The 25,834-nt window shown below is 35.4% G+C and overlaps 1 protein-coding gene across 2 annotated transcripts in view; it reads right to left on the reverse strand.

Moving 5' to 3' along the window:
- Nucleotides 1–6,903, reverse strand: part of LOC125666209 (uncharacterized) — a 137,313-nt gene extending 130,410 nt beyond the window's left edge. The window contains exon 1 of one of the 2 annotated variants that reach the window (XM_056151597.1): nucleotides 6,460–6,903. The gene's annotated coding sequence lies outside the window, so the exon portion shown is untranslated. The remainder of the gene's footprint in view (nucleotides 1–6,459) is intronic. The other variant, XM_056151598.1, reaches the window with a different exon arrangement.
- Nucleotides 6,904–25,834: the final 18,931 nt, after the last annotated feature.

The following is a 25,834-nucleotide window of genomic DNA, read 5'->3' on the forward strand; positions in this document are numbered from 1 at the left end:
CCCCCACAACTTGTTGCAGGGGGTATAATTATTCTGATACATTTTGTGTAGAGATAATATAGAGAATTCTTCTGATACATTTTGTGTAGAGATAATATAAAGAATTCTTCCGATACAGTTTATGTAGTGATAATATAGAAAATTATTCTGATACATTTTGTATAGAGATAATATAGAGAATTATTCTGATACATTTTGTGTAGAGATGATAGAGAATTCTACTGATATATTTTGTGTAGAGATAATATAGAGAATTCTACTGATACATTTTGTGTGAGATAATATAGATAATTATGACCACTCTTCGTTATTTTTACCATTTTACATGAGAATAATAAGCATTTTACGTTTTACGTCCCGTCAATAACTTTACACTCATATTGAGACTTCACCAGTGGCAGAAGTCCCACAAATTTAGACTCAGGGCAGTAGTAGTGAAGAAGCTTTTATCATGACACGGGACCTCTGATTTTAAAGTCCATTCTTACATGAATATTCACATTTCATCTGAAAAACCTGCGATCCTAACTTTTAAATACTGAGATACGCGACGACACCTCTGTCAATGTCTAAATGTCAAAGATTTATTGCCAAAACTTATTATTACCTATTGCATCATAAACGATAAGTTTACAAGTTTTAGTTTTAAGCTTTAAATCTTCAGTAGGTTCACAAAATACAACAAATTCCATGTCATGATTATTTTACTATTAAATTATTGAATGAATGAATATTTATATAAAACTTTTTTATTCGCTCCAGTGTCTCATATTTATTATCTTCTGCTTTTATAAAATTCAGACAAGTGTTTGATTTGTTTAGATCATTACAGTTTGATATGCTTAGTTAGTCATAGTATATTTTGATATGCTTTTTAGACATTAACAGGTATTTGTGGACCCTAGCGGGAACGATATATTGATCATAGATAGCAGAATCATTAAACATATGGAAACAACATTTAAATTCTTCTTTGTTCCTTTTGTTCATAGGTAAGGTCATCCTTAAAAATATCTTCGTTTCCCGCACTCAACCCGCCATTTTCAACATGGGTCGGTCGGTAGATTTTTTTTTCCTAATTGAATGTCTGTCCAAAGCATTCATATATATGGTTTCATGACAGTGTAGTTATTCAAATAAGATGTGCTTAAACAATTTGCAAAAGATTAGTTTCTCTTTAAAACTCTTCAAATAATGGACAGTTCATTTATAAAAAGAGGGAAGACAATAAAATTGATTTACAAATGTATTTTGATAAACATTTATTGATAACAGAAATACATGAAATAACCTGCACAAGAAAATGACTACCACGAATTTTTCAATCTTATAAAAACGTGCAGGTAATGCAGGTAACACAGATAACATCCTGTATATTTGGGACGGTATATACAAGCTAGCAGGGTTCCCTTGAGCTCGGGTCTTCACACCTGCCTTAAATTAGCTCCGCCCCGCACTTAACTTACCTGAGGAAAACCGACCGGTTGAAAACCTCGGTCTTTAAGTCATAACCTTGGGTTTTGATTGAAATTCACCATTTTTTGTACATCCTTTTCTGCTATTCCTAAGTATGCATTTAGATTTTTTTATACAGTACATATGTATCAGCAAACTTACACATGAATACTATATACTAAGTTTGGTCCCACCCTGGGGTCAGAACCCTTACTCTGGGGATCATCAAATTTACAATATTGGTAAAAGACTACCTGCTTTATCCATTTAGTTTCAATTTAGTATCAACAGCAATAAAGAAGATGTTATTTAAGTGTTATTTAAGTGTTTTACACATAAACACTATATAGTTGTTTGGCCATGCCCTGGGGTCAGAGCCTCTACCCCGGGGATCATGAAATTTACAATTTTGGTATAACCCTTCCTGCTCTCCTTCACCACCCATTAATGATTTTTTTTTTACACGTGGTCGGTTCTTAAGAAGAATTTTGAAAAGTTGTCAATTTTGGGCAGTTTTTGCCCTGCCCTGAAGGTCCCAGGGGTGCTGCAGACCTGAAATTTACAATTTACGTCCCCCTTGTCCAAATAATACTTCATACCAAATTCGTAAAGAATTTCACAGGTAGTTTTCAAGAAGAAGTTAAAAATAAACAATTGTTTATGCACGACGGACGACAACCGATTAGGTTGTATATGTATTGCTAAGCGAATTCATATCCAAGGCCAAAAACAATATATGTTGGCTTCCACTCTTTCTACCTACCCTAGAAAATGTCCCTATAAAAAATTGAGGTGAAAAAACCGTGAAAGTGGAAACCAACATACTATATTTTTTTGCCCGATCAGGCCAATGTAAATGTATTCATGTATTTCAGCGAAAGGAGCGATAACTCTTACAAGCAAACATTAAGAAACAAGAGGCCCATGGGCCACATTGCTCACCTGAGTCACCTTCGTCCATATCAGAAGATTTTCCATATCTACATGCATTTGCATGTAAAACCGTAGTCCCTATTATGGCCCCAAACCTACCCCTGAAGGCCATGGTTTTTGCAAACTTGAATCTACACTATGTCAGAAAGCTTTCATGTAAATATGAACTTCTTTGGCCAAATGGTTCTTGAGAAGAAGACTTTTAAAGATTTTCCCTATATATTTGTATGTAAAACTTTGATCCCCTATTCTGGCCCCATCCTACCCCAGGGGGGCATAATTTCAACAAACCTGAATCTGCACTATATCAGAAAGCTTTCATATAAATCTCAGCTTTTCTGGCTTAGTGGTTCTGGGAAGAAGATTTTTAAAGATTTTTCCTATATATTTGTATGTAAAACTTTGACCCCCTATTGTGGCCCCATCCGACCCCCAAGGGGGCATGATCTTAGCAATTTATAATCTGCACTATATCAGGAAGTTTTCATATAAATCTCAGCTTTTCTGGCTCAGTGGTTCTTGAGAAGATTTTAAAAGATTTTTCCTATAAATTTGTATGTAAAACTTTGATGACCCCCTTGAGGCCCCATTCAATCCCCGGGGTCCATGATTTTAATGAACTTGAATCTGCACTATATCAACAACAAAAAAACCGAAAAAAAAAAACAAAAAAACTTTGACCCCCTATTGTGGCTCCATCCAACCCCCGGGGGCCATGATTTTAACAATTTAGAATTTGCATTATATAAGGAAGCTTTCATATAAATCTCAGCTATTCTGGCTCAGTGGTTCTTGAGAAGAAGATTTTTAAAGATTTTTCCTATATATTTGTATGTAAAACTTTGACCCCCTATTGTGGCCCCATCCGACCCCCGGGGGCCATGATTTTAACAATTTAGAATCTGCATTATATAAGGAAGCTTTCATATAAATCTCAGCTTTTCTGGCTCAGTGGTTCTTGAGAAGAAGATTTTTAAGATTTCCCCTATATATATGTATGTAAAACTTTGATCCCCTATTGTGGCCCCATCCGACCCCCGGGGGCCATAATTTTAACAATTTAGAATCTGCATTTTATAAGGAAGCTTTCATATAAATCTCAGCTTTTCTGGCTCAGTGGTTCTTGAGAAGAAGATTTTTAAAGATTTTTCCTATATATTTGTATGTAAAACTTTGACCCCCTATTGTGGCCCCATCCGACCCCCGGGGGCCATGATTTTAACAATTTAGAATCTGCATTATATAAGGAAGCTTTCATATAAATCTCAGCTTTTCTGGCTCAGTGGTTCTTGAGAAGAAGATTTTTAAAGATTTTCCCTATATATTTGTATGTAAAACTTTGATCCCCTATTGTGGCCCCATCCGACCCCCGGGGGTCATGATTTTAACAATTTAGAATCTGCATTATATAAGGAAGCTTTCATATAAATTTCATCTTTTCTGGCCCAGTGGTTCTTGAGAAGAAGATTTTTTAATGACCCTACCCTATTTTTACCTTTTCTTGATTATCTCCCCTTGGAAGGTGGCCTGGCCCTTTATTTTAACAATTTAGAATTCCCTTTACCTAAGGATGTTTTGTGCCAACTTTGGTTGAAATTGGCCCAGTGGTTGTTGAGAAGAAGTTGAAAATGTGAAAAGTTTACAGACGGACGGACAGACGGACGCCGGAATACGGGTGATCAGAAAGAAAAGCTCACTTGAGCTTTCAGCTCAGGTGAGCTAAAAAGGCAATAATTACAGGGTTTGACAATAAGGCACGTCCGACCGACCGAGTCTACTAAATGATAGGTCCGATCGGGTAAAATGTCGATTTACTAGTCCGACTGGTCGTGTTGAAAAAATAAACAAGAAATTTTATTTTAAACCACAAGATATCTTATTTTTAACTTTAAAAAATAACTGTAAAGAGTTTGCGAGCAATTTTGAACCGCGTGATGACAAAATCTCTATTTTTAGTTCTAATACATAGTCGCTGTCGGAAGTGATGTTTACGACATTTACTCTTTGTTAATGGGTGTAAAGTTATATTTCGGATAAATATATATAAACTGAATTTATTTTCATTTGAAAAAAAAAACCAGTTTATTTTAATTGAATATAAGAAAGTGTCTATCAAATGAATAAATTAAATCGTAAATAGCCATTTTTCGTTGTTGACACATGTGCGGGAATGTCTCGACTTCTCGTCCTCAAGGAAGGATGTTCCAAGAAAAAAAAAGGAGTAGGTTGGGAAGTTTGAAAATAAAAGCATCAAATTGAATGACGAGACTAAAGATGTTTTTGAGACAATTAAGTACGTTTTAGTTTAAACTTAACGTTTGTCATTTGAATTAAGTACTTCAATATGGAGAAACCATCAGGGTTTCTTTTCTCTGGAAAGTTGGTCAGGGCTAGTGGATGTAAGGTCAGGTCTAGTAAATATCATTTGAAGTAGCCCGACTGGTCTAGTGCTCAAGAAAGTAAATGTCAAACCCTGAATTATATTATTACAATGTATATATATAAATAATTACGCGTCCCCCTTGCCGGGGTAAGTGTAATGTCGTCTCGGGAAGCAGACCTAGAGTGATCAAAGTAGCATTGGGCGCCGTCGGTAGGTGGCGCTGGCGGCAACATTTCCCGCAATCACAAAAAGTTGACCTCACTGCGCTAGGTATTTTTCACCGTTTAATATGATAAAGCCCGAGGTTTAAATACGAAGGTATTAACGTGAAACGAAAGTAAGGAGTTCAAACTTTACGTATATGGTGATATAGAAAGCACGTGGTACGAAATGACATTTTGTCGGTATTTTGAAGTTAGAAAATAAGTTGCAAAACCAGAAATCTGCCATATACGCAGATTTTACGGTGACATTTAAATAATTTGAACTTCCTTTTTCTTTAAACAACACTGAGATATGCGTATATGTCTGAACATAATGTGAATGTGGTTAAATAAATTTTTTCAACCTGATGGGTAGAATTTACAAGAACGATAACTCTTAATATTTGTAATCGGAAACAAAGGGAAAATAAATCAGGCGTACTTCATTGTCCACAATAAATCGCCGACATATGTGATTCAATGAAGTTTCCCGTTATCAAATTGTCATGTTTATTTTAGAAGATACATAATTATCCTAGATGTTGTACTTCACCTTGAAAATTGATACTGTACCGTCAGTAGGTGGCGCTCGCGGCATAAACAAAAGTTTTTTTTTTTAGAACCGCCTTGGCTGAAGCCACAAGCGGTATCCAGGGCAGAGCCCTGGTGGGGGTGGAGGGGTTGTGTGAAGAATAAATAACACAGCAATTTAAGACCGACCAGACCATCTTTGTTCCAATTCTTAAGATGTCTCATTGCAGAAAATGATCTTTCGCAAGGCACAGAACCAACTGGCATGCTATTTTCCAGCATGCATAATTGCTTTGTTTTACTCTTACTAGTGGCTTTGGTACAATCTTATAATCTTTTCTATCAAGGATATTGATAAACAACAATTAAGATATGTGTATATGTAATCGATACAATGATATTTGTGAAGAATTTCATACAGAAATACTATAATTTTCCTCGTCCGGTAGCTAAAATGACTGAGGGTAGGTATGTTTATTAGCGTTTTGAAGCAATATCGATACTTATTTTCAATAAAATAACGTCATAGTCACATTTTGCACACCCCAAAAAGGTAGAATAGGCATCAAGTTAATTTCTGTTTGGTCTATTTTCACCAATATTACTTGAGGTCAAATATTTACACAAGTCAGAAAAATAACTTCATGGAAATATGTGAAGGTGCTCGTGTTTACCTGTCAATTGTGATGCAGGGAAAAGGGATATTTTAAAATACTTATTAATTTTGAAATCAGCGCATTTAAATTAAGTGGAATATTGATCAAAATATGTTGAAATTATATTGTTTTTAAAAATCTCCTCCTGCCGCTATTAAAGGATGTACATATAAATAATTAGGCGTTCCCGTTGCCGGGGTAAGTGTAATGTCGTCTCGGGAAGCAGACCTAGAGTGATCAAAGGAAATTCTGAATAAAGGAGACCTGCGTTTGACAATCATCAACATTCCTACTTTACCACGTTTGGATACTTTTATCCGTAGTCTTAGTTCCCTCGTCTCTGCTGGCAATGTTGAGTTTAGGTGGCAGGGGACAGTTTCTTTGGTTTTGAAACATGTGGATAGGGGGTATACACCAAAGTCAGATTATGACAGACTAATGAAAAATCATATTTCCCTTTTATGTCCATACTTGTATTTCATATTAGTGTAGTTAATAAATTATGACCCTAAATTACATGTAATCTATAAATACTGGTGCTGGTGCACAAAACATGCTCTGAGCAGGTTCCCCTTTTTTGCTTTGATTTTCCCTCATTTGGGCTAATCCGCACCACCCCCACACCATCACAGTACCAAACATGGGGATTTAGACACTGTGCACAATCAAGAACCCTATCTGCCCTTCTCAAAAATCTACCTCTCATATGGGGCCATCCACCTTCCCTCACAGCTACAGACCTTTTGCTAGACCCTGCATGTTTTCACCGGAATTTCTTCAGCAACTGACCACGTGTCTTAGTTTCGTATTTGCACCCATCTATATGCTAGGAATCATGGTGACACCTACATGTTGTATATCAACATTTTTACTAAGCACTCAGCTACATTTGACATGCATCCTAAAATTATTGTATACATTTTTACACATGTAATATCACTTCAAATACGGGGTAATTCCATTTTTTGAAAAAGTTGACCGGGCCTATGGTGCGAAACTGTCCCCTGCTACCTTAGCAGCCATGTATTACACACACGAAGAAATTCGGTGAAAGCCAACTAGGCCTACAATCTCAGCCCTGTCGTCTGCTGTGCCTGGCCTTGATGTAATGTTCCTGTTCGCAACATTTGGCGCGAAGTTCCTTCAACAGATAGGATTTATCGCTTATTTTCATCTCCAACATCGAACCCGACCACAATATTTTCTGTTTAATTTTACCCGCAAACAAGACTAACCCCATAGCCAAGTGCTCTTCACATGTTTGCAGTCTAATTAAAATTAGATCGTATGATCCGCTCATCTACTATCGCTACACGCCTGGGTGCATCTCAGGATGTAGTCTAATTAGATACACAAAAATTAAGAGGAAAAAAGGGGGATTAAAAAATCTTGAAGATACCATACTCTTTAAATCTGTAAAACTACTATATTATGCCAAGATTTTGATAAAGTTAATAAAACTGTCAACTTCCACAGAAAAGATGGTGTTTATTCATTAATAAGGACTCGCACGTCAATTTTACTTTCCCTCCATTCTCACAATGTCAAAGTTTTGTGATCGTGTACCCGCCACATAAATAGGGAGGGTGCATAATCACAAACCCTTGGCATTATGAAGATGCTGTTCGTCCGAATATTCCATGTAGTTGAGGGTAACATTGGCATTTTTACGCATCGGTTGACAATGATTTTCTCAGGGTGAAAATTTTCAATGTTACCCTTAACTACATATATTTCTATAATAATGCCATTTGAAAATGCGTAACAATACCTCAAAAGTAGACTAGCACTAATCCAAATTCGTCATCACACGAATCAAAAGCGGCGTTATGCTTTAAAAATACTAAATAACATAGCGAGCTTCCAGTGGCGGATTTAAGGGGGGCGCAGCCTGCGCCCCCCCCCCCCCTCCCCCCTAAAATTTTCAAACTTAACGTAAATCGTGGTATCTTGTTTAGAAAAAATTATAAAACAATGTAAAAAGCAATAATTTCTTCCACTCCCAGAGAAATGAATGACAAAATCTATTGATTTCTTGAATTACTTTATTGGGAGAACTTAATTTTGTCCAAAAACCCTTAAAATTTGCGTCATTTCATTAATGTCACCACATAAAAAATGATAGAAAATAGTACAAAAGACTAAATAGGAGATATATTTCAAGCCATATAAAATCTGTAAAATCCAGGAGCTTCCGGGGGCTTCGCCCCCTGCCCCTCCCCCCTCCCCAGGGCTTCGCCCCACACACCCCTGTCTCATAAAGTGGCGCCCCCCCCCCCCCCCCGTAACCACAATTCCTGGATCCGTCCCTGGCTTCTAACAGATTATTCTTTATATAACTATTGGTATTTTCTGATTTAGATTAAGAATGAGATGAACTTTTAATTCAAACATGAATTCTGTTAGGGAGAACCAATATCGGTGACCCCCTCCTTAAAAGAAAGGGGGGGGGGGGTCCAACGTAGTCAAAACGAAATACTACATCAAAGGGGGAGCGAATTTCATTTGTACTTGATAACCTTATATTGAATTATCATTCGAGTTCGGTTATACAATCTGTTTCGTTATCTTTCGTTTCGGTGCATTTCATTTCGTTTGAGCAGATTTCGTTTAGTTTCGGTAGAGTTCGTTTCGATTTCGTTTCGCATTTTAAACACTAAATGACAATATTTCTAATCAATTTAAATATGTTTATACCTCGATCTGATAGGTTGTACTCCCCATTTATTCTGACAAAGACCATATATATATGACGCATCATGAGACTTTGGGTCCAAATGAGGTGTATTACGTAATAGAGAAATGACGTCACCAACATCGTATCTTGTTCAACACGTTATCAAAATTATGCAGTTGTTGTGATTTTTTTTTTCTTTTCTTTTTTTCTTTTGGTTTAAGAGAAAATATTTAATATATATATAGTACTTATGTGGTAGTTTTACTTAGTTTAGTTTTATATTTTTATATTGCCATTCACATTCATTCACTTCAATACATATTGCGCTGCGCTACTTACTAACTTTGTGTTGTGTGTTAAAGAAATCTAAACACTCCTTTTAAATATAATGGTTTAATCCGTAAGGGTCCGGTTAGAACATAACTCGGATTAGTTCATGTATCTTTTAGGTGTCATACTTGTTCTGTCATCTGATTGGTCTTAGTATTTTGTTCTAGCCAATAGGAATTCCTGGCGGGAATTCCTGAGTTCTTTTTATGAAATAGTTCAGGAAAATCTAGTTTTGAAAGAGATTCCAAAGGGTGTTACCACTATTGAGTTCTAAAAAAGCATAAAGTATATATTTAATTTATAGAGGATTTGCTAACACCAACAACTGTAAGTAGCTGATAGTTTTACTATATGATTAAAAGCAAGTAATGAATTTAAATAAGTAATTAAACTTTTCTTTATTCATAAAACTTGTGTGCAAGTCATGAGTGAAAGATTTACTGAAAGTAGAATTGTGGAAAAACATAATTTCTGTTCTTTAAGTAAATAATGAGTTTTAAGTAATTTAAATGCGCAGAGTGATATATGTGTACAGAATTTAGTATTTTAGTAAATTATTCAATAGGTCATCATAAGAGTTTTAAGCAGTTTCACCTTGATTTCGGAAGCTGTAGCCCAGTTCCATAAACTGGTATGTACATGTACATATTCAATTCACTGCAGTGCATTATATTCATTTTTTGTAATATCAATTACTTATAATTGATGGTTCAGAGAGTTATGTCCTTGACGATAAAATGATGACCAATATATATTTGTATTGTTACATATATCATATGTTCGATAGTGTCTTTTGTCTTTGTATTGTATTTGTCCTTATATGTTTTTATTGTTGTTATAGGGTTTGTTTTCATTGTTTTCCAAAAGTAAACGAATCCACGACCTTAACCATCTTGTGGATTATCTTTAAACCCAAGACCGGTTACGCTTACAGGTACCTAAATTTAAAAATTTTAAAAATAAATTGCACCCCCCATTTTTTTTTTACAAAGACCGTATCCTTATCAGCGGATGTAGAGCCCCCCCCCCCCCCCCCCCCCCCCCCCCCCGTCTTTTCGCCAAAAATTACTTAAATGGTATTACTGACATATACAGATAAAGAAGTTGAAAACAATCAAACCCTCCATAGAACATATTTAAATCAGAACTGAGGTGAGTAAAACTCTAGATTTGGCACCCAAAATGGCCGAGTACTTGATTTTCACATAGATACCCCCCCCCCCCCCAACCAACCTCGGGAAATTCTGGAACTTTTTAAAGTAGAAAAATAGTGCTAATTAAACTTGATAGAATATTGAATAAACAATATCAGGATATCACAATTTTTACAAAAGAATCGGGTTCAGCAAAGTAAACTTTCTGTATTTCAACAACTCATTCTTTGTGTGTGTGTGTGTGGGTGTGGGTGTGGAATTAGTTGTAGGCCAAGTGAGCACTTTAGAAAGGAAAAAACCCACATCTAATGAAATAATATGCTATTGATCATTTTTTAAGGTGTATAGGCATACAGCATTAGCGTAGACATTTACCACATGACTTTACGAGGACAGTTTTCTTTACCGCGCATATGTCGTGGAAAGGATTCTTTTACCATGTGACTTTACGGAAACTGCCGAGCAATACACTTTTTCCGCGCATCGTCATGTTCGGAAAAGAAGATATTTTCAGCCGAGGCTAACATACGTACAAAGCAATTAGAATCTGAAGATTAACTGCATTAATTATTGTCAATATTATATATTCAAAACATTGAACGTATAAGCTTTATTAATGATGTCATCATGTAAAACAAATACAAATATACACTGTATTTGGATTCCCCTTCAAAACCTGGAGCAAATAACATTGTTTTGAGTTCTTTTTGAAGTGTTGCATGAAAACGAATAACGTTGTTGAATGACGTCGCGAATATTTGTAATGTTATTTGTTAAAAACTGTTGCTTTGGTGCATGGTTTTAATCAAACTTTGACATCTTTTTCTTAAAAAATAAAAACGAACTCGATTACTCCATCATCATTTTTCATAAATATTTTTAAATTCATTTTTGTTCGCTTTGATATCAAAATTACCAAGATGAGCGGCACTAAATTATGTATATTTTAAGTTTAATTATGCAATGATTAAAATCAGTCACTATTAATTTCTGTATAATCTAATGGAAAACAGTGTCGCTATCGTTAAAACAATGGTATTTGAAGACGTATCTACTAAAAATGAAAACGGTGCTTTTGAATGAAAAACAATTTTCACAGAGCGGTAGGTGCATCGGTCAGATTTTCAGGTGGGGTTGTCAAGTGACATAGAAAGGTCTGTAAACCTTTTAAAACATTTTACCATTTTATTTCTATTTCGTTGCTTAATGGTTGTTTCATCACGATGTATGTCATATTAGTCTACAATCAAGCCATAAATACCAGAAAACATATTAAAGGATTACTACCTGATGTCAGAGGCACACACAATGAAGACGAGATAGGAAGCTGAATTAAACCAATTCAGTACTGTAAATAACACTTGGAGCGAGATGTGCTTGTGAAACACAAATGTCCCCCTATAATGGTCGATTTCAAAGATGACCAAGGTCAAAAGGAGAAATATATCGGTACCAGTAGAAAATATTGTCACAAGAAATGCCCATGTGCAATATCAGAGTTCTGATATCTATCATTTAGAAATTATGACAAATGTCGTTTTTTTTTCAAAAGTAAGTCAAACTCTAAGGTCAAGGGTAAAAAATGACTGATGACAGAATGACAGAATGACTGATGACAGAATGACAGAATTACTGATGACAGAATGACTGATGACAGAATGACAGCATGACTGATGACAGAATGACAGAATGACTGATGACAGAATGACAGAATGACTGATGGCAGAATGACAGAGTGACAAAATGACAGAATGACTGATGACAGAATGACAGAATGACAGAATGACAGAATGACTGATGACAGAATGACAGAATGATTGCTTGTTTGTATTACGTGTTAGATTGATTGATTGAATATTGTTTAACGTCCCCCTCGAGAATATTACACTTCTATGGAGACGTCACACTGCCGGTTAAGGGCTGCAAAATTTAGGCCTATGCTCGGCGCTTACGGCCTTAGAGCAGGGAAGAATCTTTATCGTGCCACACCTATTGTGGCACGGGACCTCGGTTTTTGCACTCTCATCCGAAGGACCGGCGCATTTAGTCGCCTCTTACGACAAGCAAGGGGTACTGAGGACCTGTTCTAACCCGGATCCCCAAAAGGACAGACAGGACACAAATGATATACCCGCGATCTTCGCTGGCTGGTACTGCGAGCTCTAATGACTACAGCGCGGGAAATAATCCGAGCTAAATCTAAAACTCTAACAAAGAAATTGTTGACGCCAATCTCAGAAGTCCCTTGTCAAAAATGGCTTATATTTTGCAAAGTCACGCAGTGAAATATGATTGTGAACTTACGTGGATTACCATCCCAATCTTGTGGTCTCCTACCTTCAAAAATCAGTGCACCATTAGACGATATATCTAAAGAAGTGCAATGCTTATGAAAGGCAGGCTAAAATGATGTGTGATGTCATGTTTACGTTTTGACGTAGATCATAATAAAACTGACAGTGGTGGATCTAAATCAATCGGAACTCCTCGAATGTTTCGCACACTTGACATATCGGGACACAATCGGATCACGCGCTCGTCCTTTTCCGTAACCGGTAAGAAGACTCGGACGTGGATCGGCGCAAGAATTGCATCAAATCGATGCATTTCTTCGCCGGAAGCGCGCCCGTGGATGAGTGTTAAAAGGCCAGAACCGAATCCCTGAATAATATGTTATTTACATTTTCACCATAGATTCAGTTTTGGTATCATTAACTTCTTATTCACTCTAATACGTAACATGTAAGTGGAAATTGATAGTGGTACAATACCTTAGATGTGTATAATATCTTAGATGAATTTGAAAATTCACGTTTCACAGTGTAACGTACGACTGTGACGTCAAAGTTACGTTTATGTATACGTAACAACCAACTCTGATGGCGTCGATCCACATACGAGGTTCATTTGCGGTTACGGAAATAGCCGAGTAGTTACGATTGATCGGGATATTCGAAGAGTTCCGATTGGGATCTAAATACGTACTTGTTATTTCCATCGTAAAAGTTATACTGCCGGTGTTGTAAACTGGTACCCAGTTAACCTCGCTTCTCTCGTGTACAACAGGTAAGCGCCAATTTTTGACAGCCTGAGTATGGGTTATATGGTTATCTCACGCTTGTGACGAGAGTTCATTTCAAAACGACAACGACCATAGCGATGACGTCATAGTCGACTACATTACGTTACGAATATGAGGCGCGAAATTCAAGCTACAACGGCGCTACACAATTTAATTGAAATTAGACTTCTTAGATCCGCGCGTAAGAGTATACGGCCCGGCTCTAGGGAGACTGAATTTAATATTAGAGTGCTACCATTTGAAATCTCTCCAGTGCGACATTAAAATCAATTGATCAATGAAATCGACTCAATACGGAAGTTCCGAGTTCCCCAAGAGTTATTTCCCTTTGTCGAACTCTTCCATAAACTATGACGTAAAATATGATGACAGTGGGTACATTTGCTAATTACTATCGTTGTATTATTTCTTAAAAGATGATATTCAGAGTTTCTGAGACCATCCTATCTCAGGGGAAAGGCAACTTTAGTGAGTTTATGAGTATTGGATAACAAAATGGCTCAAACAAATACTGTTAATTGCCATCTTTCTTTGAAAAAAGCGTCACTCATGTAGAAGAGGAAACGAATAATTATTTAATAGCCAATTTGATGATCTTATTCAAACAGATTGTGCTTGATATGGCCAGAATATTTATACCAGTGATTGATTTAAACAAAAGTTACGCTTTTATTACATTAATCGTATGTAATCGTTATGTACAATGCCAGTCTACGATATAATGTATACATTGTGTACCCACCATACATCATAAAATGCGAAAAAGTTCGACAAAGGGAAATATTTTTGTGTAACTCGGAACTTGCGTATTTGGCTAATCAAAGTACCGCTTATCCGTTGTCTGTGTGTAGCATCAATCAGCGGGGAACCAGTTTACCGGTATAGTAGCATAAATCCCCCCCCCCCTGGAAAAATGGGCCTGGGATAGCTTTTCCCCATAGGGAGAAAAACGCTCCATCATATATTTTCCCCTATGTACAAAGTCAGTAGGGGAAATTGGGGCAAGTGGACACTTTAGATTATTTTTGATGTTCCATTCTAATAGAGGTGTATTTATAAAAGTTTAATGTCATGCAATAAAAGATAGATATGTTAAATTTCATTTCTCAGGTATGAAATGCTTTCAGAAGCACCACTCCAAAAGAAGGGAGACAAATCGTATAACTGCTGAGTGTCCCAATTGCCCTTCTGTAATGGGGTAACTGGGACAACAGTGTTGATACATAAAGTTAGAAGATTAAGTGGGAACAAAGACTAACAAGGGGTTCCCCCACTCCCTCCAACCCGTTTTCCTAATCCCCCCTCCTCCCATCTTGTTCAACACCCTTAAATTCTCTCCCCAGCCCGTTTTCCTCCCTCCCTCGATCCTTCATCCCGCCCCTCCTTTCCCGATCAATCTTGACATTAAACACAGGTAAAACCGGCAAAGTGCTTCAGATTCGATTATCTATTAGATATCGAGCATAACTTCAATTATATTCCTATCAATTGTCAACCCAAATCCACAGTTAGCCATTTCTAGAATATGACCAACAATCTGATTCTCTTGATCCGATGTTAAGTACACGGTTGGTCGGGAGGCTGGGGCATCAGGATCTTGTTCTCATTTCACACTCGTTTCATGCGTAGATTTTGGTACTGCGTACAGTAATTCTGCAGCTCTGCGAAAGCTTAGTTTATCACATGTTGGCCTATTTTTTACTGCTTTTTTCATAGACGATTAAGACCACTTTACTTGTTTGGGGTTTTGGATTTTCTTTCGCCTTGCCATTACACCTATTCAAAACACTTGTTCAAACATGCACATATACCATATACATGTAATCATAAGCAAATTAAAACGACCTTTATTATGTTTGAAATCTAAGATTATTAATTGAATCAAATCTGAATAAAATAGAGAATTATAGATTTATTATTTGTCCTTTAAACATTATGAACTATCCAAAATCCTGCACCATTCACCAGTTCTAAGGATATCATTTTATTTGAAATGCATAAAATCTGAAACTAAATTACAACTTGAACACCTGTCCCACTTACCCCAATTCAAAAAGGAAATAGTCATGTGGAGAATAATATACATTTAATTATTATTGTAATTATTGTACTGGCATTACTACCAACACCTTAAATGAATAACAAAGATTTGGAAACAGCAGTGGTTTTAACAGAAATGATTGAGAAAACCCCCACTCGCAATTATTTAATTGCACAATGTGTTTATCAAAATTATAAATTTTAACGTCACAATATCTCGGACCACAGCATCCGGTATGATGTCGTATATTAATTCAATTTTCGTAAATACTCTAATCAATTTGAATATGATAAGATATAAATACTTTGCATAAAATGTTTATATCAATATCAACATATGCAATCTCCCGCTTCTAAGTATTTTATAAGGTGCTTGGTTGTATTTTGTAAAAGCCGTCATGAAAATAAATGGTGTTTTTATCTCGAAGAAATTTCTTATTCTGAAATTCAACGAGTCATTGATAAATTGCATGGTACCCAACATTTTTTGCGTCTGTTTGTTACGTTTTACAAATCGGGGTATTGAAAAGTGATAAAAACGTTTATCCAGATAATTTTAACAAATCAAATTGTTAAATAATGTGTATGATAACAGTTATAATATCTACATCGACAACCCCCCTTCTTATTGCGTAACATACGCAAAATGTGCTTACCTTTCGGATCAAAGACCCGATAATTGTTTTGTTTATTTCGTCCTCAGCTGCCAAATTTCGCTTTTTAGAAGACGACACTGAGGTAATGTTTTCACCAGAAGAATTTCATACTAGGGCTATAAAGGATTTTTTAACTACCGATGAAAAATATTACCTGTCCCAGTTACCCCGATGTACCAGTTACCCCAATTTCCCCTATAGAGTTTCCCCTGGGCGGTAAAACCGCCCTGATATAGAATTTCCCCCTCCAGTTTTCGGATTTCATTTGTTATATTTTAATGAAATAGTTATGCGCTCATCAAGACTACGTTATTCATAAAACAAACGAATATTATTATTATTATTATTATTTTGAGATGCTGAAGTTATATTCACAAGCTCAAAACTTTGAAATACATATTGTAAATACAATATGCTTCCAAAAAAGACTTTTTACGAAAAATCCTAATGATATTCATTAGGATTTTTCGTAAAAAGTCGACTAAAAGATATATAATTAAAATATCTGAAAAGTAAAATCTATGAACTGTACAAATAAAGTATTTTTTTTTCTCGTTTATTTAAATTCATTTTTTTAAAGTTAATAAAACAACTTCTTCCCAACTTCACTATTTCAAAAATTAGATATTAGTGCATAATGATAAAGACTTGAGATGTCTGAAGGAGTTTTGATATATCATTACACGATTTGAATAATTTCCTATTTAAAAAAATCATAAGATGATGATTGTTCATGATACACAAGACCCTGCTCAAAATGTAAAAAAAAATAATAAGCATTCCTAGCTCTAGATAAGCAAGAGAATTCTAGTAATAGAACTGGAAACGGATACATAGATAAAATGTAAGAAGGGGAGAAAAAGCTTACTGTCCGCGGATACACATACCCAATAGTTGAATTTACCGATTAATTTAAAATTACCATCATATTTAAATACGTTTTGTGTTCAAAGGCAGTGCTGTCCTGTTTAAACAGTTATACAAACTTCAAAGATTTGGGCATTTCCATCATACAATTAGTAATATGAACAGATTGAGAGTAGTAAAAAGAAAGTAGAGACAGTAGCAAGTCACAGTGAAGGCAGCAGAAAGAAAATGCATTTATTGCATAAAAATATTTCAATCACATTCATGTATACACGTTTTAATGAGTTTTAATATAAAACCCTGGAAGAAAACTAAAACGGGCTATCTGTTTCAACTACCTAATTCCATTCATGTAATAAGTATTTGACAAATAGATATTGTTTAAATTTAACCTGGTCAAATCATGGACATAACACAATATGTATATACATGTAGCTGTGCTCAAACGGTGACACCGTTAACATGTTACCAGTACGTTTTGATTCGTCCCCAAAAAGACATATTATAAACTAGTGGGTATTGTTTTTTACAAAAACAAAACAACAAACAAACAAACAAAAAACAAACAAACAAAACAACAAAAAACAGATTTCTCTCCTGCAAAGTTTGATTGTCTAATAACCGGGGCAACAATAATGGGTCAAGATAAAAATTTCCTGCAATTCCTTTAACAATGATCTCATCAAGTCTTAATGTCTGCTTTCCAATGAATGGGTTATGGTAAAAAATTATGGTACAATACATCTTGTCTTAAATCTGCCTTCCATGTTGTAAGTTTGAAAACCTAATGTCAAAGGGCTCTCAGGTTATGGTCTAGACTATACTTTGATGTAAAAGGCTGACATTGACAATGTAAGTAGGTCAAGGTAAAAATGTTGGTGATATGCACCCCTCCTCAATATTGCCTTTCCATATCACAAGTTTGCAGTTTTGATGTCAAACAAATCTTAGTTATGAAATCATCAAGCTTTTTTAAACATGACATTAAATGAAGAAATGGGTCAAGGTCAAAAATTTTGGACAGTATATCATGTCTTAATGTCTGCTTTCCATGTTTTAAGTTTGAAATCCTAATGTCAAAGGGTTCTCAGGTTATAGTCGTGAGTATACTTTGATGTAAAAGAGTGGCATTGAATGAAGAAATGGGTCAAGGTCAAATATGTTGGTGTAGTACATCTTGTCTTAATATCTGCTTTCTAAGTTGTAAGTTTGAAATCCTAATGTCAAATAGTTCTCAGGTTATAATCTTGATGTAAAAGAGTGACATTGACACTGTAAGTGGATGAAGGTCAAAAATGTTTTTGTGTACACACCTCTTCCATATAACCTCTCCATATTCCAAGTTTAAAATTGTCAAACGATCGTCAAGTCAGCTTTTGACCTGGACTATATTTTGACATAAAAATGACCTTGACTTTATAAATGGGTCAAGGTAAAAAATGTTGGTGGAATCCCGCCTTACCTCATCCCCCCCTTCTCATATTCTAAGTTTGAAGTCTAAATGTCAAAGCGTTCTAAAGTTATGGTCAATTCATGTTTTTTCTTAATTTGAACTTGAGTGAAGAAAGGGGTCAAGGTAAAAAAAAAATGGTGTACTCTTCTATGTCACCTCTCCATATTCCAAGTTTGAAGTTTTAATGTCAAATGGTTGTCAAGTCAGCTTTTGGTCTGCACAATATTTTGACATAAAAATATGCTCTGACTTTATGAATGGGTCGTGGTCAAAAATGTTGGTGGAATTCCGCCTTTCCTCATTCCCCCTTCTCATATTCGAAGTTTCAAGTCTTAATGTCAAAGGGTTATAAAGTTATGGTATATTCATATTTTTCTTAATTTGACCTTGAATGAAGAAAGGGGTCGAGGTAAAAAAAAGCTGCACCTTGTATATATGTCCTCTTGCCACGTTCCAAGTTTGAAATCGTAATGTCAAAGGGTTCTCAGCTATTGGCCTGGACTATATGTTGACGTAAAAGATCGACATTGACTTTATAAAGGCACCCCTCCTCCATATCACCTCCTTATGTTCCAAGTTTGAAGTCTTAAAGTCAAAGGGTTCTCTAGTTAGGGCCCGGGCAAAATTTGGTTGAAGAAGAAGAATAAGAAGAAGAATAAGAAGAAAATGATATGAAGAAAACATGTTAACATCACAGACTATCATTTCATCTGCTTCAGATTGATGTATTCCACGTTGATGTACTCCACGCGCCCGCACGTTGATAGCAGTCAATGGTTTCTAATAAAGTTTTTTCTTGTGGAAATAAACACTCATATGAACTTGGCTTTCCTAATGTTTTAATTTACGTGAATATCGAGGCCAATCAAATGTTAGAGAAATGCTTCAAACACTAAGGTTTTTTTAAAAGTCAACAAACTAATGATATTTTGGATATCCCTAAGCTAGTGTATGCTATACAAGCTATGTTTTGTTCTACTCTGCTTATAGTTATTTGTGAGAAATCACATTTTTAGGGATGTCCAGATAGCATGACTATTTTACCAAAAGTTGTTCCAATGCTGTACACTTTCGTTGGGTCAATGTTGTTTACCAACGTTTGCCCAACAACTAAGTGCATTGTGGCCCTTCCTTTGCCCAACATGTTGGGCCAACGTTGGTCCAACATAGGCCTGTTAGAAAACCGTAGAAAGGCATGTGTTAAAACAACATCAAATGTTTTCAAGTTAACGAGGGACCAACATTGGTTCGACGTCAGGGAATTAGCTAAATATGTGTCTTTCCCCAAAATTTCCCGACATTAGAAGTTAATTTCAAGACTCTTCGTGTGTGACAGAAACATATACGTCTTATAACACGTAAGGCTTACTGTGATAACAAAATATGACTGTTAATGATTTCTTATAACACGTAAGGCTTACCACGATAACAAAATGCGACTGTTAATGATTTCAACCCTACGTAAGGCTTACCGCGATAACAAAATACGACTGTTAATGATTTCTTATAACACATAAGGCTTACCACGATAACAAAATATGACTGTTAATGATTTCTTATAACACGTAAGGCTTACCACGATAACAAAATGGGACTGTTAATGATTTCAATCCTACGTAAGGCTTACCACGATAACAAAATATGACTGTTAATGGTTTCTTATAACACGTAAGGCTTACCGATATAACAAAATACGACTGTTAATGATTTCTTATGACACGTAAGACTTACCGCCATACCGAAATACGACTGTTAATGATTTCTTATAACACGTAAGGCTTACCACGATAACAAAATATGACTGTTAATGATTTCTTATAACACGTAAGGCTTACCACGATAACAAAATGCGACTGTTAATGATTTCAATCCTAGGTAAGGCTTACCACGATAACAAAATGCGACTGTTAATGATTTCTTATAACACGTAAGGCTTACCACGATAACAAAATACGACTGTTAATGATTTCTTATGACACGTAAGACTTACCGCCATACCGAAATACGACTGTTAATGATTTCTTATAACACGTAAGGCTTACCACGATAACAAAATGCGACTGTTAATGATTTCTTATAACACGTAAGGCTTACCACGATAACAAAATATGACTGTTAATGATTTCTTATAACACGTAAGGCTTACCACGATAACAAAATGCGACTGTTAATGATTTCAATCCTACGTAAGGCTTACCACGATAACAAAATATGACTGTTAATGATTTCTTATAACACGTAAGGCTTACCGATATAACAAAATACGACTGTTAATGATTTCTTATGACACGTAAGACTTACCGCCATACCGAAATACGACTGTTAATGATTTCTTATAACACGTAAGGCTTACCACGATAACAAAATGCGACTGTTAATGATTTCTTATAACACGTAAGGCTTACCACGATAACAAAATATGACTGTTAATGATTTCTTATAACACGTAAGGCTTACCACGATAACAAAATGCGACTGTTAATGATTTCTTATAACACGTAAGGCTTACCGTGATAACAAAATATGACTGTTAATGATTCCTTATAACACGTAAGGATTACCGCGATAACAAAATGCGACTGTTAATGATTTCAATCCTACGTAAGGCTTACCGCGATAACAAAATACGACTGTTAATGATTTCTTATAACACGTAAGGCTTACCGCGATAACTAAATACAACTGTTAATGATTTCTTATAACACGTAAGGCTTACCACGATAACAAAATATGACTGTTAATGATTTCTTATAACACGTAAGGCTTACCGCGATAACAAAATACGACTCTTAATGATTTCTTATAACATGTAAGACTTACCGCAATAACAAAATATGACTGTTAATGATTTCTTATAACACGTAAGGCTTACCGTGATAACAAAACACGACTGTTAATGATTTCAATCCTTGTCAATGTCTCATTTGTTCGTTTTCTTCACTTAATGGTGTCACATGTTACACGTGATACATATTTCCGCTTTAAATAACAACCCTTTTCAATATAGTTAGAGGAATCTTGTTCTTGTCTACGGCTCTAAACGTGTACATGTACAAGGAAAACGTCTGATCACTGTACACTTCACTATAGATAAGTTTAAAATCCAAATAGGTAGCTCAACTTCATAAACTGTCATATATGTAGCTATACATTCACATGAATTATTTCTGATGATGTGGCCACAGATATCACAGTGCCACACTTAAACTCTTTAACATTTCAATATCACGCTGTTAGTCTATAGTTGAAAGGCTGGGAATTAACTGCCAATCGCTGATTGATCAATGAAAACATTGATCAGTTTCACGATACAAAATCAAAGTAGAGCATGTATGGAATCCTGGACACGTAACAATAAATATGATACCCCCTACATCTCCCTTCAGGTGGATTTGATATAAAACCGTCAATTCATAAAACGTCGGTCAGAAATTTAAATTTTCCTTTCATTTCAGAGCTATGCTTAAATACTCGCATATGACCTTCGCATTTTTATGATGAACACAAACCAATATACCATCATATCTCGCAATAAAACATTCTTGTTTTTGATACAGTCCAAACATCGAAGTCTGTAGTATATCTAATTGCATTTATACAATGTTTACTGAGTTAAATAAACTGAATTATATGCATTATGAAAATTTAGTGTAACAAATATAATTGTGAGGAATGGAACATACCAAGGATATAACTGCTTCACTCACTGTGATACCTACTTCCGGAATATTTTTTAACTTTCTTTTACATGCAATAAATGTTTCAACAATTAAGCACAATTCAAACTGCATCATACTGACAAAAGTTTTGACATACATATTGTGAAAATTTATCATGTAAGACATGCATTACAATTATTTTTTGAATTGTCTAGTGATATATATCGATCGATCGATCGATCGATCGAGAGAGAGAGAGAGAGAGAGAGAGAGAGAGAGAACAATACACCTATACATATCATAAACTTTTATCAATGGTTTAAGTAGGATGTAGATGGTTGAGATAGGACATAATCGTAACATTTATTGTATATATTACGTATTTTGCACCGTTTATGTAGTTTAGAGAGTGAAATGATTGAATTCCTAACGATATCAAAACAATATAAAACGTTCAATCTTCACAACATTCCTCTGTGAAAAGCGTACTCCAATACACTGTGAGTTATAGAGATCTCTGCCCCCCTTGTCGTGATTAGGATGCTAGAAGTTAAGTGTTCTAAACGAAGAATGCGTTCGATAAGACATCGTTTTCTATAAATATATAGCATATTACACAGGTACATACCGGGATAAATGACTGATGGTGTCCACTGTAAACCTTAAGAGTTTCACAGGGTCAGGAACAGTTAACTATGTAAATCGTTAAATATCAATTTTTATAACTATTTAGCACATGACAGAGCTACATATATCAAAGGAAGAATGTGCCGGATAAGTCAGAATTCTTATATACAATATATTCAGTATTATTTCAGTCGTACATACCTCCTTAATTGGCTGGGTATTATCTGGTCAGGATGACCTAACTACGTATTTCGTTAAATCTCAAAACTGTACCCGGTTGACTACTAATATATGCTTTCAAACTTTAGGGTTCTTCCTGATAATTACCTTGGTGATGGTCTGGGTTTTTTCTAACAAGGAAACTACCGGGTATTTTAAGTACTCGGTCTGGCCGAATTTTTTTTTAGCAGATAACAGTTCCAGGTAGATATAATGAGACATTTTTATTTTGTCATGGTGTTGTTGGGTGATAGTGCGTATATAACGGCAGAGTGATATCTCTCCACACAGGTATCTCCTGAGGTTTCTACAATTTAGCAAAATTCCTCAATTTGTTAATTTCTCCAAGTAACCCGATCCTACCCCAGGTATGTCAAGGGATTCCTGTTTGCTCAGATCTGTATTTTGTATTCTCCATAAGATTTATGACTTTGATCACTATCCATTTTTTTTTCACTTGTCTTCAGATGTCTCTAAATAAAGTCCAACATATAATATTGATCAGTTAGATTTTTTTTTCAACCCCAGTAAAACGTATGGAGTAGGTTTAAGCATACACATATCGGACAACTGAAAGAGCATATATTATGTTACAAAAGGTCTTTCTTTTTTCCACAAAATTAGTTCTTCTCAAATAAAAAATAGTTTTAAATGTGGCTTAAACGAAACAATTTGCGTTGTATTCAATGTTGGAAACGACTATATTCAAATTTCTCCATATTTCCTCCCGAGATTTTCCGCATCATATTTTGAAGAGAGAAAAATATACACGGAATATATTTAAGTAACAAACAAGCCAATTGTCACGTTAACGGTTTAAAAATAACATTCTGTTTATAAACCTTACATTTCTGTCACTGAACTAGAAAGGTGAAAATAACGAACATTGGATCAATATCATAACTCCTATAAACAAAACAAATAGATAGTTGGGCAAACTCGGACCGCTGGACACACTAGATGAGATCAACTGCCTAGGAGGAGTAAACACCCCCTGTCGACCTGTAGTGTCCATGGGAATTCCACCAGAGTGTTGGAAGACCTGATCACCAAAGATCACAAATATATTGTCAATGAGGAACCCTTGCACATTTTTTAAATTTTAAATTCAGAATACTTATGCGTGGAATCAGAGCACTGTTTAACAAATTAATTTTTAGGATGATTGATCACTAAATATTAATATTTCCGTTTTCCATTTTTGTTGAAGAACTGTGAATGATGTCAAAAAGTCTAGTCTTTAATTTCTCGTGAGAAATGGTCGTGTAGAGTGATGAAAAGTCATATATTTTGATTTTGTTGATCTGAGAATAGTTTTGCGATTTTAAGTTAGCTAAAAGTTCTCTAGATTTTTTTAGAATCCACATTTGATTTAAACAATTTCCCACATATGTAGCCGCCCAGTAGGTCTGAAGGTTCTCTTTCACAGCTGTAAATATTTACGTGAGGTACAAAGATAGGGGCTTGGTAGAGCACTTACTGGATCCAGCGATGTGTCTTTGTAAGGGATTTTATGAAGTTTAGAAATCCAGTATAAGTACGGTAACTCATATATATTCATCCGACATATTGACTGTGCTATTAAATGTATCTAAAAGTGAAGCAGGGTTTTGAAGAGTTTCATCTTTTGATGGGGAAATTAGAGTATAAGTATGATTACCAAAAGAGGAATTAATGCCAAGTTAGTTTACAATTCAGTTGTAATAATGAACCTTACCAAAATGATAATGTTGTTACAAGCTTTGTAAATTAGAACCAAAACATTCCGCATGTAATGTATCCAATAACAAGGTGTGATATCCAAACGGACACGTGCAAACGCAGATACAAACAACATGTCGTTGATTTAATAACCACTTAATTATAATATACACAAATTCACACTGCCGCAGCTATACTCAAGTCACCATTGGCATAACAAGAACAAGAACATAACCAAAAAAAAAAAAAACCGGAGTAAAGTTCATGCAACTAAACTCAACAAACTGTTTAGCATAACTATAGACAACACATAAACGGTACTACGCACACAGCACTCCAGGATTTATCATCACTCAGTCAATGACACGCTAATGGTACTACATTTAATAGGCCATGATTTAACGTAAACTCAGTAAACAACACAATAATAGTACAACATTTAACACTCCATGATTTAACGTCATTCAGTAAATAACACACTAATAGTACTACACTTAACACTCCATGATTTAACGTCACTCAGTAAATAACACACTAATAGTACTACACTTAACACTCCATGATTTAACGTCACTCAGTAAATAACACACTAATAGTACTACACTTAACACTCCATGATTTAACGTCACTCAGTAAACAACACAATAATAGTACAGCACTTAACACTCCATGATGTAAAACGTATACGGTACCAATTTTGATGCGCATTTCGACAAATAATGTCTCTTCAGTGATGCTCAACCGAAATGTTTGAAATCCGAAATAACGATGAAGTTTTAGATCTAAATATAGCCAAAAACAGCGTGCCAAACAAGTGGAGCCAAATTCGTCCAAGGATTAGAGCTATGCATGAGGGAGATAATCCTTAATTTTGAGATGAATTTCTAAATTTTATAACAGCAATTAAATATACATCCGTATTTTCAAACTAGTAACGAAGTACTTAGCAACTGGTCTGTAGAGACCCTCGGGGACTAACAGTCCACCAGCAGAGGCATCGACCCAGGGGTCATAATGTAAAACGTATACGGTACCAATTTTGATGCACCAGATGCGCATTTCCACAAATAATGTCTCTTCAGTGATGCTCAACCGAAATGTTTGAAATCCGAAATAACTATGAAGTTTTAGATCTAAATATAGCCAAAAACAGCGTGCCATACAAGTGGAGCCAATTTCGTCCAAGGAAAAGAGCTATGCATGAGGGA

This window comes from Ostrea edulis, chromosome 10 (assembly GCF_947568905.1).
Source record: "Ostrea edulis chromosome 10, xbOstEdul1.1, whole genome shotgun sequence".
Taxonomy (NCBI): domain Eukaryota; kingdom Metazoa; phylum Mollusca; class Bivalvia; order Ostreida; family Ostreidae; genus Ostrea; species Ostrea edulis.